This window comes from Branchiostoma floridae, chromosome 4, assembly GCF_000003815.2.
Source record: "Branchiostoma floridae strain S238N-H82 chromosome 4, Bfl_VNyyK, whole genome shotgun sequence".
NCBI classification, from domain to species: domain Eukaryota; kingdom Metazoa; phylum Chordata; class Leptocardii; order Amphioxiformes; family Branchiostomatidae; genus Branchiostoma; species Branchiostoma floridae.
Window position 1 is genome coordinate 32,259,813 of NC_049982.1, and position 12,298 is coordinate 32,272,110.

Sequence of the window (12,298 nt, forward strand, 5' to 3'; positions counted from 1 at the left end):
GGGAGACAGTTTTATCATATCTTTGCATTACGATCTTGTCCGTCACAGAGGACGGAATGGCCATTTTTTTCGTACCCAGCTGCAAAATTCCGTCAAAGGACGGATGGACGGGTGCTGGCTACAACCCTGTGTGAGTGAGAGTCTGTGGCCGTAGTATGGCGTACTTACGATTAATATGTGCAATTATGTGATGTCCAAGGACTAGCTATGGCGTCTAACACAATAATCGGACTTCCCAACGAGTAGAAATTATACTACTGTATATAGTTTCTTATATCTGTATATCTTCCAGATAAAAAATGATTTCGTTGTCTTGTACCAACTTGGTGACGACGGCATCAAATTTACTGTGTTGTCCAGCTTCTAGAACACTACACACCGCACAGGCGGCTATAAGTTTGTCAGAGAGAAAGCATCTCAGTTGTGGTTGGTCTCTACAACTTCTATTTCCACCAGGAAAGCTTGCGTCTTTCTGGTAGTTCTGGCTCAAAGGCACAGTTGATGAAGAGTACAGATGAGTGGTCTTTGATTATCTCTTGACTGAAGTTAGATCAGCGCAAGACCGGGGGGCTGGCTAGCTCCCGATTCAACGTCTCCGAGAGCCGGAGAAAAGCGGTGAAAAACTGACTAGTAAATCAATCACTGTGCTTAAGGAGACACCAAGAGGCGCCAGCTTTCTTTTGTCTTGTCCCCACCAAACTTGGGTGGAGCATTAAAAAGTTGGACATAAATCTATCATCCTGGCTGTTCCACACCGAGCGAGAGAGCTCTTAAATCACAGCCACCCGCGATGACAAACGACGGGCCCGCAGACACGAACGGAGAGGTGAGTCGACGGGAAGGCTTGGAGACGGCAGGTCTAGGCTGGCTTCATTACAATGGATGGGCTGAGCGGTAGAACGGCGGTCGGAGACAAGTCACTCAGAGAAACAGCGGCTATGCTCGCCATGTGTACACGTCCGCCGCGCTGCCTCTCTTGACCCATCTTCTGAAACCATTTTGTTCTTGATAAATAGAGAGCCCGAGGTGGGGAAAATGATTGATTGATACGGTAAGCGGCAGGTGTGCACCACCCCGACAGCCTACGCGGAGACTCATTGGCTCCGTCGGCAGCTGGGGCCACCTTTCCCCGGGCGTTAAGATGCTATCTCTCGGGGGGCCATCTCTGGGTCACTTCGCATTTCAAACGCCATCAGGCAAAGAGCACAAAGAACACACAAAAAACATCGCCTACATACACACCATACCACTACATCTGGATATATAAAAGCTTTACTGGACCGGTAAACTTTTCCGACGTTTTCCAACAACTTTTTCACTTCCGATTGTAGCATACAGAACAAATTCAAGTCGACTGGCATTAAGTTTACGCCAATTAGTCAATTTTTCAGTCGTAAATACGACCATCTAGCACATCATAATTATGAGTGACAACGACAAATGCGGAACTTTGGGCGAACTGTGTTTGTTTAATGTATCGTGCAACACTGTAAAGACCAAATTACTGCTGCAGTTGCCTGGGAGTGTATGCGGCACAGAGCTTGGCCGACACTCAGATCTACAGGAAGCGTCGGTTCTGAGATGAAAACAAACAGTTAAAAGCACGCATTGTTTGTAGGGGACAGATAGGATAGGCTTTGAAATGCATTAATCATTCTCGACAAAGTGGTCGTCAAAAGAAACAAGAGCCGCATCAGTTCGGGACGCCTGTTGACTGACACGTTCGCCTCCCCTATACAACACTGCCTCCAAACGACACATTGTTCCCCCACCTCCCTGTGACAGGTTACCACCGGCGGCGGTCCGTCCTCTCGGTTGGAAGATAATTATATGACGTTTTGTCTGACAATTCTCGGCATTTCTGCCTAAATTGATTGTGTAATTATCCGTAAACAGAACCACTTTTCCCTCGTCACGTTATGCCGAGGCGCAAACCGCCCAACAGAACCTGTCCGTCCATTATACTAATTGATCGCAATTTTTGTGTTGCTTTGAAAAGCTCTCAGCAGTACATTCGATTACTGGGGAGTTAATTCGGCACGAAACAGCATAAACGCCGGTCCATATGTCGTATTATGTCACTCCTAGCCTAACCGACACTTTGTTCTCATTGTGACAAGGTCTAACGAAAAGCTACTAAGGTGCTCTCTGATTCGCGTCTTTGCCAACTTTTCCCTGAAATACATTCAAACACAAACGTCGGTACCAACTGTAACGTTACTATCTTTTAACAATCCACCTGTGGAAAAATATCAACACCGGAGGCAGTTATGGACGCAACATGCTGAGAAAAAAATGAACATTTTGCACAATAGAATAATAGCGGTAATAACCACCTGTCAAAAAAATCGAAATTAGTTAACCATTTGACGAACGCTACCATGGCTACTGTGTAATTTTTAGGTGGGGGTTCCCTCAAATGTCTGCTGTTTGAAAGAAAAAAAAAGCGAAGCTAGACTAGTTAAATACCTGAAATCTATGAAATAATAAGCAGTCTTAATCTAAAAATTTAGATAAACAACGTTGAACGTTCTATTGGACTAATGTACGTACTTTTTAAGCAAATATGATGGTCACTTGAAAATAATGTTTACTTTTACATAACGCAATGTTGGTGCCAAGAAAGTGGGGAGTAAAAAGAAACAATGAAGAGAAGAATGAAAAGAACTGAAACAAATAAAGATATGTCTATAATGTATTTTGAAATGATAATTAAACTACACCTTGCTTTCTACGGTACATCTCTGTCTGTTTATTGTTTCTTTGTAACTACTATTACAATAACACTATCAAACGAAAATTGAGCCGGCAAACTGCCCCAAAAAGCAAAGAAAATGTTCACTACCCGTATATACATCTGAACACTACACTAACAATGTGATGATATGGCCTGATCTGAGTAGGCTATGCAGTACCAGAGCATGACTTGGAAGACAAGTATCGCCCTACTTTCTTTCGTGAGTGGACTTTATTGTCACTCCTTCCGTATCTTTATGTCTCATCTTCACCTTTTCTGTGAGGAAGATAAGACACGGCTGGAATTCTTTAAGATTTTGTATCCAACAAGCTGTACCACCCCCTTAAGTAACCTGTTCGCAGTTTGTCAGTTCTGCATCCGCCCTGCTTGTTCTCTTTGTGTGAAACGATTTTGTACCTATTGTATCCGTACAATATAGTTGTGTGTCTAAAGTGTTCCCCGAAGACTGGGCTCTCTTTGGAAGGGAACTAATAAAAACCTTGTCAGCTGAGAATACATGACATGTTTTTGACATAATAAGCGCACCTGTGACAAGCTCTGATTGTTTATGTTAGCGCAGAGGCTTCGAGAGAACAATAATCTTTTCAACAGTGATTGTCACCACTATAGCCTCAAATACAAAGTTTGCAATAAACCATACCTGTGCTTTGGACTGTCCCATGTCTGTAGTTTAAAAAGGGGTTAAGACAAACATTTTTATTTATTAACACTGTCTTTGATTTGATTTTTCTTTTTTTCTGGTATTAGTTCCAAAATAAATGGGGCTGAAACATGCAACTAACTTGTACTTAAGTCCCTCGCATTTTATTCATTGTCGTGATCACTTGTTGGACGATTGTTTTAATTTTCTATTTTTGTTTTAGGACGGGCCCCTTCAAAATAAGTACATGTGGACGAGTCCCGTCAAGTCCGTGCCTGTGGATGTGTTTGTGTTCGGCGTGACAGAAGAAATAAATTGGAAGTGGGTCTATTGTTGTGGGAGCGACCCGGGTCAAGCGCCTCGCCGTTAATTTGAAAGGACGAAAGTTCAGCAGGGCACGCCATCTGTCACGCGTGTGGGAAGGGATCCGAGCGGGTTAGCGCAGGTTTGCACTGAACAGATTTGAAACCGCGCCAGGTCTTTTCAATTGTGAGAACAAGAGTTTAGTAAGCCCCCCTTTCCACTAGACGGCGATCGCGCTGCGTTTTCACTGCGACCTACTGAATAGGATATGTGTATTCACACATGCATATATATATTCAAGTCCGTTTGAGGTGCGTATGAAGCTCTTAGTCTCTACCAGGCTCCACAGGTCGCGGGGAAAATATTACAAGTTGGACAAATATAGATACATAACATGCGAGATGAGTTAGCTGACCGAGAAGTATGGTTAGAGACCCAGCTAACTCGTCTGACATGTTACCTGTTTACGTTTGTCCAGTTTCTATTATTTTTACAACGACCTGTGGAGCCTGGTGGAGGTAAATACTCCCATACGCGCCTCATACGGACTTAAATATATACGCAGGTGTGACCCCACCTTAACCTTCGTTTTCACACTGAGTATATCATGCAATACGTAAAAGTGTGACTGAGAAGACAACAAAACACACAAAGTGTACAGAGATTCGTTTCTTTTCTATACAATTCGTTGAGCGATCTGTCAAATTTGAGATCGCGGAGAGAGCGTGGCGAGAGCGCCGTCCCAGTGGAAAGGGGGTATTACGTGTTCACACTAAAAAAATGACTTCACCACACACGATATCCCGATGGCCCGTCTACTTTGAAGTACATGTACTAATATCTACCTAATCTATCTATCTAATAAGCGTATGATGTTAGAGTATAATCGATTTATGAATTTTAGGTGTTGCAAAATGATTGATAACAGAACGTAACGACGAGAGAAAGAGGAAGAGAGAGGGGAAGAAGAGAGAAATAGAGGGAGACTCTCGGAGAGAGAGAAAGGGAGAGAGTGAGAGAAAGAGAAAGAGAAAGAAAGGGAGGGAGAGAGATATCTGTATAATCGCAACATAAATTTCAACTTGTAATATGAAATGTAATTTGAAAGTATAATATCTTGATTCCCTTGCTGAAACATTTCTTCAAAGTCCAGTCTTGGCCTTAAAGGTCTTCTTCTAAATTTACCTTATGATGACATCATATCACAAGGAATGTAACTTTAAGCAGGACTTAAGTTAATTTGTACTTTCCTATCTAAAGATAATGACGTGTTGCATTCCACAGTGCCACGACAGCCGCCTCTGTTCAGACATTCTTACATAATTAGTGATTTTGTAAACCACCAACACGAACACAGAAAGTGAATTGTCCGAACACGGTGAGATCACGGTGATAAGGTCCACTCACGTCGCCTCTGGCGAGGTCTGCGATATCTTAAGAATGCGAAGATTTCTGAAGGGTATATGAGTAGTAATAGACAATACCTACCCTCGCCGAGGTTAGGTTTTCGTGTCTGTGTGTGTTTGTATGTATGTGTGTTTGTATTTTTATTTTTCAGCACCATAACTCGAGAAGTTGTGGAAAGATATTAATGATAATTGGTAAGTTTGTAGGTGTTGGCAGATTGAAAAAAAAAAAGATTGCGGACACTCCAGCGGCTTTCTAATTTACTGAAGTAGGACTTCAACTTTTGATATCATTCTTATTCGTATTCTTAATTTGATGGTAACTATACAAATCAGGAGCTGATTTGTATGAGAGAATATCTGATAAATCCGCTTCGTTCTGTAGTAGGGCATTCAACCATGGGACATATGTTGCTGAAAAAGATAGGAACATCGATAGATATGAATCATGCAAATGAAGACCTGATTTGAATAATTAATGAGAAATACTATGGTACCATATTGGTCAATGACGAGGAAGTTAAGTAAAGGTGATCATTATAAGTCATAAATCAAGCAAATTATGTTTTTTTTGCATGATTGATGAGAAAATGGCGTAAAAACCTTCTTTGCTAAGCATTATAACACTTTCATACTTTCAACAACTTGTATTATTTTCGTACAGAAGATCAGTAATTGATGTAATTTATGCAAATGATGACCGTATTTTCTCAAGAATATGCCAGTTGTACAAGTTATCGTCATTTTGCGAAGGTGTGAGTTCACGGAACTCTATAGCTAGTACTACTAGTAGTTTATGACTTTGAAACAAACGAACATTGATCAGGGGGATCTCGCCGACCGACAGAAAGTATGTGCGGCAATAGAATACACCTGGGTAGGCCTTTTGGACACAATGCAGCAATTAAAGTATGGATGACTAGATTAACAAAGATTGATTATCTTAAGTTAACTTTATGCTCCCTGGACAGATCTCCCTGAACGTTAGCTAACATTCAAAACAGGATATCCCGTGGCGTCCGGCGTGGAAACTGGTAGAGCGTTCGGCTCTGAATCTAGAGGTCCTGAGTTCGATCCCCGCCGTGCACCCGACGTTGTGCCCTTAGGAAAGGCACTTTACACGACCTTCCTCACTTCACTCAGGTGTAAAAATGGGTACCTGACTTCGGTCGGGGAGGTAAAAGACTACCTTTACCTTCTGTCTGTACCGTGTATGTGGTACTGTTAAAATAAGTTACAAAACTTGAATGCAGTACCACATTGTCCTCGTCTGTCCAAAAGCAAAATAGAAAAAAAAAACAGGATATGATACACCAACTTTGTGTCTGCTTTCCAGTTTGAGGTATAGACATTATTTAGTGGATTCATTCCTCAAGGTAACAGAGGAATGAATCCATTTTTTGTTTTAAAAATATATAACGTTACGCCCTCTGCCATTCAAATGAAGCATATATGCAAAACAAACAAATTCTTAAAGAGAAGTACACACGACTATTTGTACTGCACCTCGGCGCCAACTTTTTCGGCTATACCACAGACCTCGTCAAGACCTGTCATGTCTTATGGGACTGCCCTCAGTTGATTTCTTTCTGGGAAGATGTTAAATTTTGGTTTCTTGAAAAAACAGGACAACATTTAAACCTTAAGTCTTTCAATGTTATTTTTGGAAACTTAGATCGGGGGGGGGGGGTGGTGGCTATAATTGGTAATCTTATAATCTTGTTAACTAAGATGTTCATCTACAAAAGAAGACAGTCCGGACAACTAAGTTCCCAGTCCTTTATTAATTACGTCCATTTCTTTCAAGAAGTAGAGTATTTGATTGCAATAAGAAGGTGAAATCAAGAGAAGCACAGAGACAAATGGGGCACTTTCTGTATCCAATGATTTATTCCTGCATCAATATCTCTTATTTGTTTATTTCTGTTTTGAGTTACGGTTTGGGACAAGTAGATGCCCCTTTGTTTTGTTTTGTTATGTTGTGTTGTGTTGGTTCGTATTACTGAATAAAAAACTTTAAAAAAAACTGGCAAGACAGAGAAGAAGAAAAACGGCTGTCTAACTATTGCACGACTGTAAGTGTAAAGTCACGGGGGAGCGAGAAATTATGGTTTTATTGACATCTATTAGAAATTGATTGACAAAAGAAGGGATTTCATTAACTCCGAGTGTATACGTGTTGAAGATATAGCACAGTTTAGATAGAAATACATTAATATAGCCCGAACCTTGAATAACATTCTGTAAAAGTAGTGAAAGATGTACAGATTTATGTAGGTCAGGCAAAACTTAACGATTTGCACCAGACTTCAGTTTCAGTTTATTTATTTCACCAGGACATATCATCTATATACTGGCGGTTATCAATGTTTCTGGGGGTGGGGGTAGAGAACCCCGACATAGAATTGCAATACATCATTAAATGGTCAACTAAATCAACGTTCATAAATAAGTAGAAACCGTACATATAAACTAATGATACAAATAACTTGCGACACCTTAGTATAACAGTAGTGTATGTCTGTTCAGCCATAGAAATCAGAATAATAACAGAAATTCAAAATAGTGGATCAACTTGAATTTAAAGTAACTAAAAATGGAGTTTGCATGTCAACGCCGGCACCAAAGGTGCGTAAATAAATGATTATAATTATGATGATAATAACAGTCAAAGGAAACATATATGTCAGAAATTACCACAGTCTTAGTATCAAATGATATTACTACGTAGTAATGCAGAAATAAGACAAAATGCTCCATAAAATGTGACAGAAACATGAATTAGAATTTGTATGTCAATGTCCACGGGTGATGAAATGCCTGGTCATACAGTCGATCGAAAAGTTTGGACTTTAAACTAAGTGTTTCTGTTGAGGTTAAACGAATTCCAGACCTTCAAGTTTACTCTGTGTACCTGTTGTCACCCTTCTCAGAGTGTGTTATTTCGTACAGATAGATAACTTTATTGCAAGGTACAAAGTATGACATCTACTGTGACATAGATATAGTTTCATAAGGCTCATCTACCTAATATAAGAATAACTGAATGAATTAACTTTATTATATAATGATTGTTTATTTGCAAAATCATGCCCGAGGGCTAATTGCATACACAGTCTCAAGAACTAAGAGAGGTAAGTACATAAAACTAGTGTCTAATCAACTATATGATACTATGGATACTATTGTCGGGTTTGACTTCTTTTTATATTAACTTATTATTAACTTTATTGCTCGACAATTGTACAGGATACAACATATGGCAACGGCTACAACACCATATATAGATACTAAACTACATACAGATACAGTGCAACAAAATTTCATCAATAACATTATAATAATTACAGCACATTTATGTCTGGGTGATCTGGTCTGTCATTTGGAATATTCTACAAATATATTGACCTACGTATGCGGATATTGGCTATATGTGATCATGTGAATGGGCCGTTACAATCATCGGAGGAATTTCTAACGTTCAGACACTTTCTTAGATATATTTTCTTATGTATACCATGTAGGGGTTGTCACATGTCATTACGTACTTGAATTTGACATTCAAGCCCATTGAGATAAATCCTTATGTATAAGATGATAGGCTTGTGTTTAGTAAATGATGAGTATCAGAACATTTGGGACATACAGTCAATAAGTGATAGTCTTTAATTAGCTATGGACAAAATGGACAAAACTTCTGGTCGATAGGATTTTTAAAAATCTCCAGGTATACAAACTTGATTTGTGTTATAACCAATTCTACGCTTTGTGATTGACCTACATACGTTAGTGCTCTCAATGGTTCAAAGGTAATTTTATTGTAATTTAGATAGAATAGAAGACGAATGTCATTTTGTAGTAGAGTGTAGATTGTATACCCGGTACAGAGAAGTTTATACAAAACCTAGTTCCGTACTTCATACACCTACGTTCTGTAAAAAAATTCATATTCCTAATGCAACTAGACAAATCATCGATCATAAAACATATCTGCTCTTTTATTTCCACTATAACAGAAAAGCGAGGAGAAGCTGAATTTATCCAACGATAGTTTCATTTTGTATCTGTTATTTAACTGTATCTCTTCAACATTTCTTGTTGGGACCTGTACTTAGTCCGGTGTGGCAAAAATGTACAATAAAGGTCTTCAATCAATGAATTATAGTGCTAGTTCAAAGTAGAACGAATAAAGTGGAAGTTTAGACTTGTTTTGAACAGCGCAAGGCCAATCCTACACAGATGAGTTGCTGATGACACCCTGACGACCCCGTCCCCACAAATCACTCGTGCCACCAATCTTCTTTAGAGACAATGGCTGTCAGCTGTCACTGGAGTTGTCACCCAGCTAATGACCGCCCCGGTCACCGCTGTTGAATGTCTCCACTTATCTCAGGATTTTCTCTGGTAAAAACTGAGCGGCGCCATGACAAGCCGCAGGCCAGGTATGTGCAGTCAGGCGGGAATCCTCTCCCACCTTCTGTCACATACTGACTGTACATACCCCACACACTGGAAGGACAAAGGTGAAATGGAGGGCAGGGCGTCGCAGTTATACCTATCTTCTTATACATGAAAACATATCAAACATCCGTCAATGCTTGTTACAAGCTAAGAGAACATACATTCAAATCAAGAGAACTTGAAACGAATACAGACACCAACGAACAAGTTGCGAAGGAAAAATCATTAACCAAGTCACTCTCTGAAAACAGAACTAACGTTAAACTGAACTTAGACTAACTGTCACTAGTACACCAGTACGTCAGTTTCTTTATACATACAATACAGTGTTGTAAAATAGCTATTGCTTGTTTCTAATGGTATATGTTATACTATAGGATTGTAGGGTAGAGATTTGACCCGCATTTGACCTCACGTCACTATTGCACAACCTCAGCGAGACTGTCACTCACTCAGAGGTGGCCCTGTCGCGACAGCCACTCATCTAAATTTACATACACCATCTTCAATCAACAAGCTATGCGCAGGTTATTTCCAGAGGGAGGGGGTAATTTAGTACAGCCTTACAAACTTAAATTAATCATCCATCTTAGCCAATTACGAGACTCAGCAGTGCCAAGTCGAGATCGATGGGGAACTATTTTGGAACTTTTGTTCTGTGGTATTAGCGTATACTGAGTCAGGTGCACTATTAACACTATTACTAATGATCGATCATATAGGATATCGCCCACTCAGTTCCTGCAAACGACTGTTACCGGTAAAGCCTTAGGTCAGGGGCATTGTATGGATGGTAGGAAGTTAGGGGACATGTGCAGTACACTAGCAGATAGCATGAACGATTGTAGAACGTTTGAGATTCTTTGCAACTTTTGTATAATAGTCAATGAGTAATTATGGTAAAAAAAAGAGAGCAAAGTATATCCACAATACGAGTTATAACTTACAAATTTTGAAAATCGTGCCTACAGAGATTGACAAATTTTATCAAAATATTGTCAAACAGTCGAGAAAAGAAAACTTCAGCGCATTTTATGGTTTCTTTGCGGTAAACATCGACGAAACATCAAGATGGAAATGGGTATACTTGCGTACATGTAACAGTAATTAACGTTTTATTATGTTAGAAATCTGAAGTCACACATAATCAGAATCATTCTTTTATTGTATTCAAAAAGTAAAATACTGGGGAACAATGTTGTCGTTTGTATACTTTGGGAACTTACTATGATCTACTATGTATAAGTTGTTTATCGTTTTGTAGCAATAATGTTGGAAATGCACTTACAGATGCAATGTGTACATTCCATATGCCTGTAATACTGAAAATTCATTTTTCTTTTCTGGAAATACAGGATTTATGTCCAGTTACGGTCACTTTCCCGATTGCGACGCGAACAATTAAACAAGACCATGACATGGTCTTGCAGTGTGCAATCCTCCTTTTTGCCGCTAGGGTGTACTAAAAGACCGTACGTTGTCTCAAGTTCATTTAGCGATTCCTTACTTCCACAATGTTTGTACGGGTGCCGTAGGTGTGTTAAACAACACAGGAGATAAATCATTGGATTAAGTATCGCAGGATGTTAACTTGAAAAGTTCATCAGTGTTGGTAGAAGTCATTATTGAAGTTGTCTAACTGTAATATCCAACACAAAAATTGGACTCATCTGAATTTTCGACTGAACAGCACCAATATTTGTCAAGGAATGAACAATCCCCTGCTGTCGTGACGTCACGTTATGCAGCAACATATTCACATAGAATCACTGGGTCATTCGGTTTGACTGGACAAAGTGAAGATCTTGGACACAGATCCAGACCTTTCTCTAGAGGGATTAAAGAAGCCATCTACATCAGAGCTTTACAACCATCCCTGAACAGAGACGGTGGGCGCCATGCACATACTTCCTTCAACGTATGATCCACTGCTTACCGAGTCACGTGTTCTATCTGCATAATGTGACGTCACGACAGCAGTGGATTGTTCGTGGGCGACCTATGTCCCGGTTCTTTGGTAACGACAATTGTGAATCGGCAATGCGGGCGACGTATGGACGTGAGCTGGACAAGTTCATCTACAAGCCAATTGCTGTATGTAATTTATAAGTTAACTGAAAATTCAATCCGCTATCGTATAACTCGTTTTTATTCTTGAAATGCGTCCGTTTTTACGTTTGTTGTATTTCGGACAGGTGTTCTAGCGTGTTTCTTATACGTATACCCTTGTCACATTATCCACGATCTTCGGGCGTATCGATAGAAGATGGGCCATATGTCGACAAGATCGACAGAGGGTTGTGCGTATTTTTCACCTGAAAACCGTCCCTGTTTCACGTTTTACAATTTATAAGCCATAATTTGTACCTTGTACAATTGTTGTGCAATAAAGTTATTATTACAAGCGAGGCTCTGGCGATTGCCGCAGAATCGTCGTTCGATCGATTTTCGCCAAATGTGACAGGGGTATAAGCAAAACCATCACTGATGTATTCATTGAAAGTTAGCCTTGATGACCTTAAGGCACCTTAAAACGTAGTTTAGCATTATTACCATGTACTGATAAGGGAAAAGCGCAAAATACGTTACGTTAGTCATTGTGCCTTCAGTAGTAGATGTTGGCCCACTTTTGACGTGCGACATTGACTTTCGCCTGTAAAGAAATATTGACGGTATGACCTCTCGAAATGTTTCCCCGAGTACATTTTTTTGCTACTTATAAATCTTACT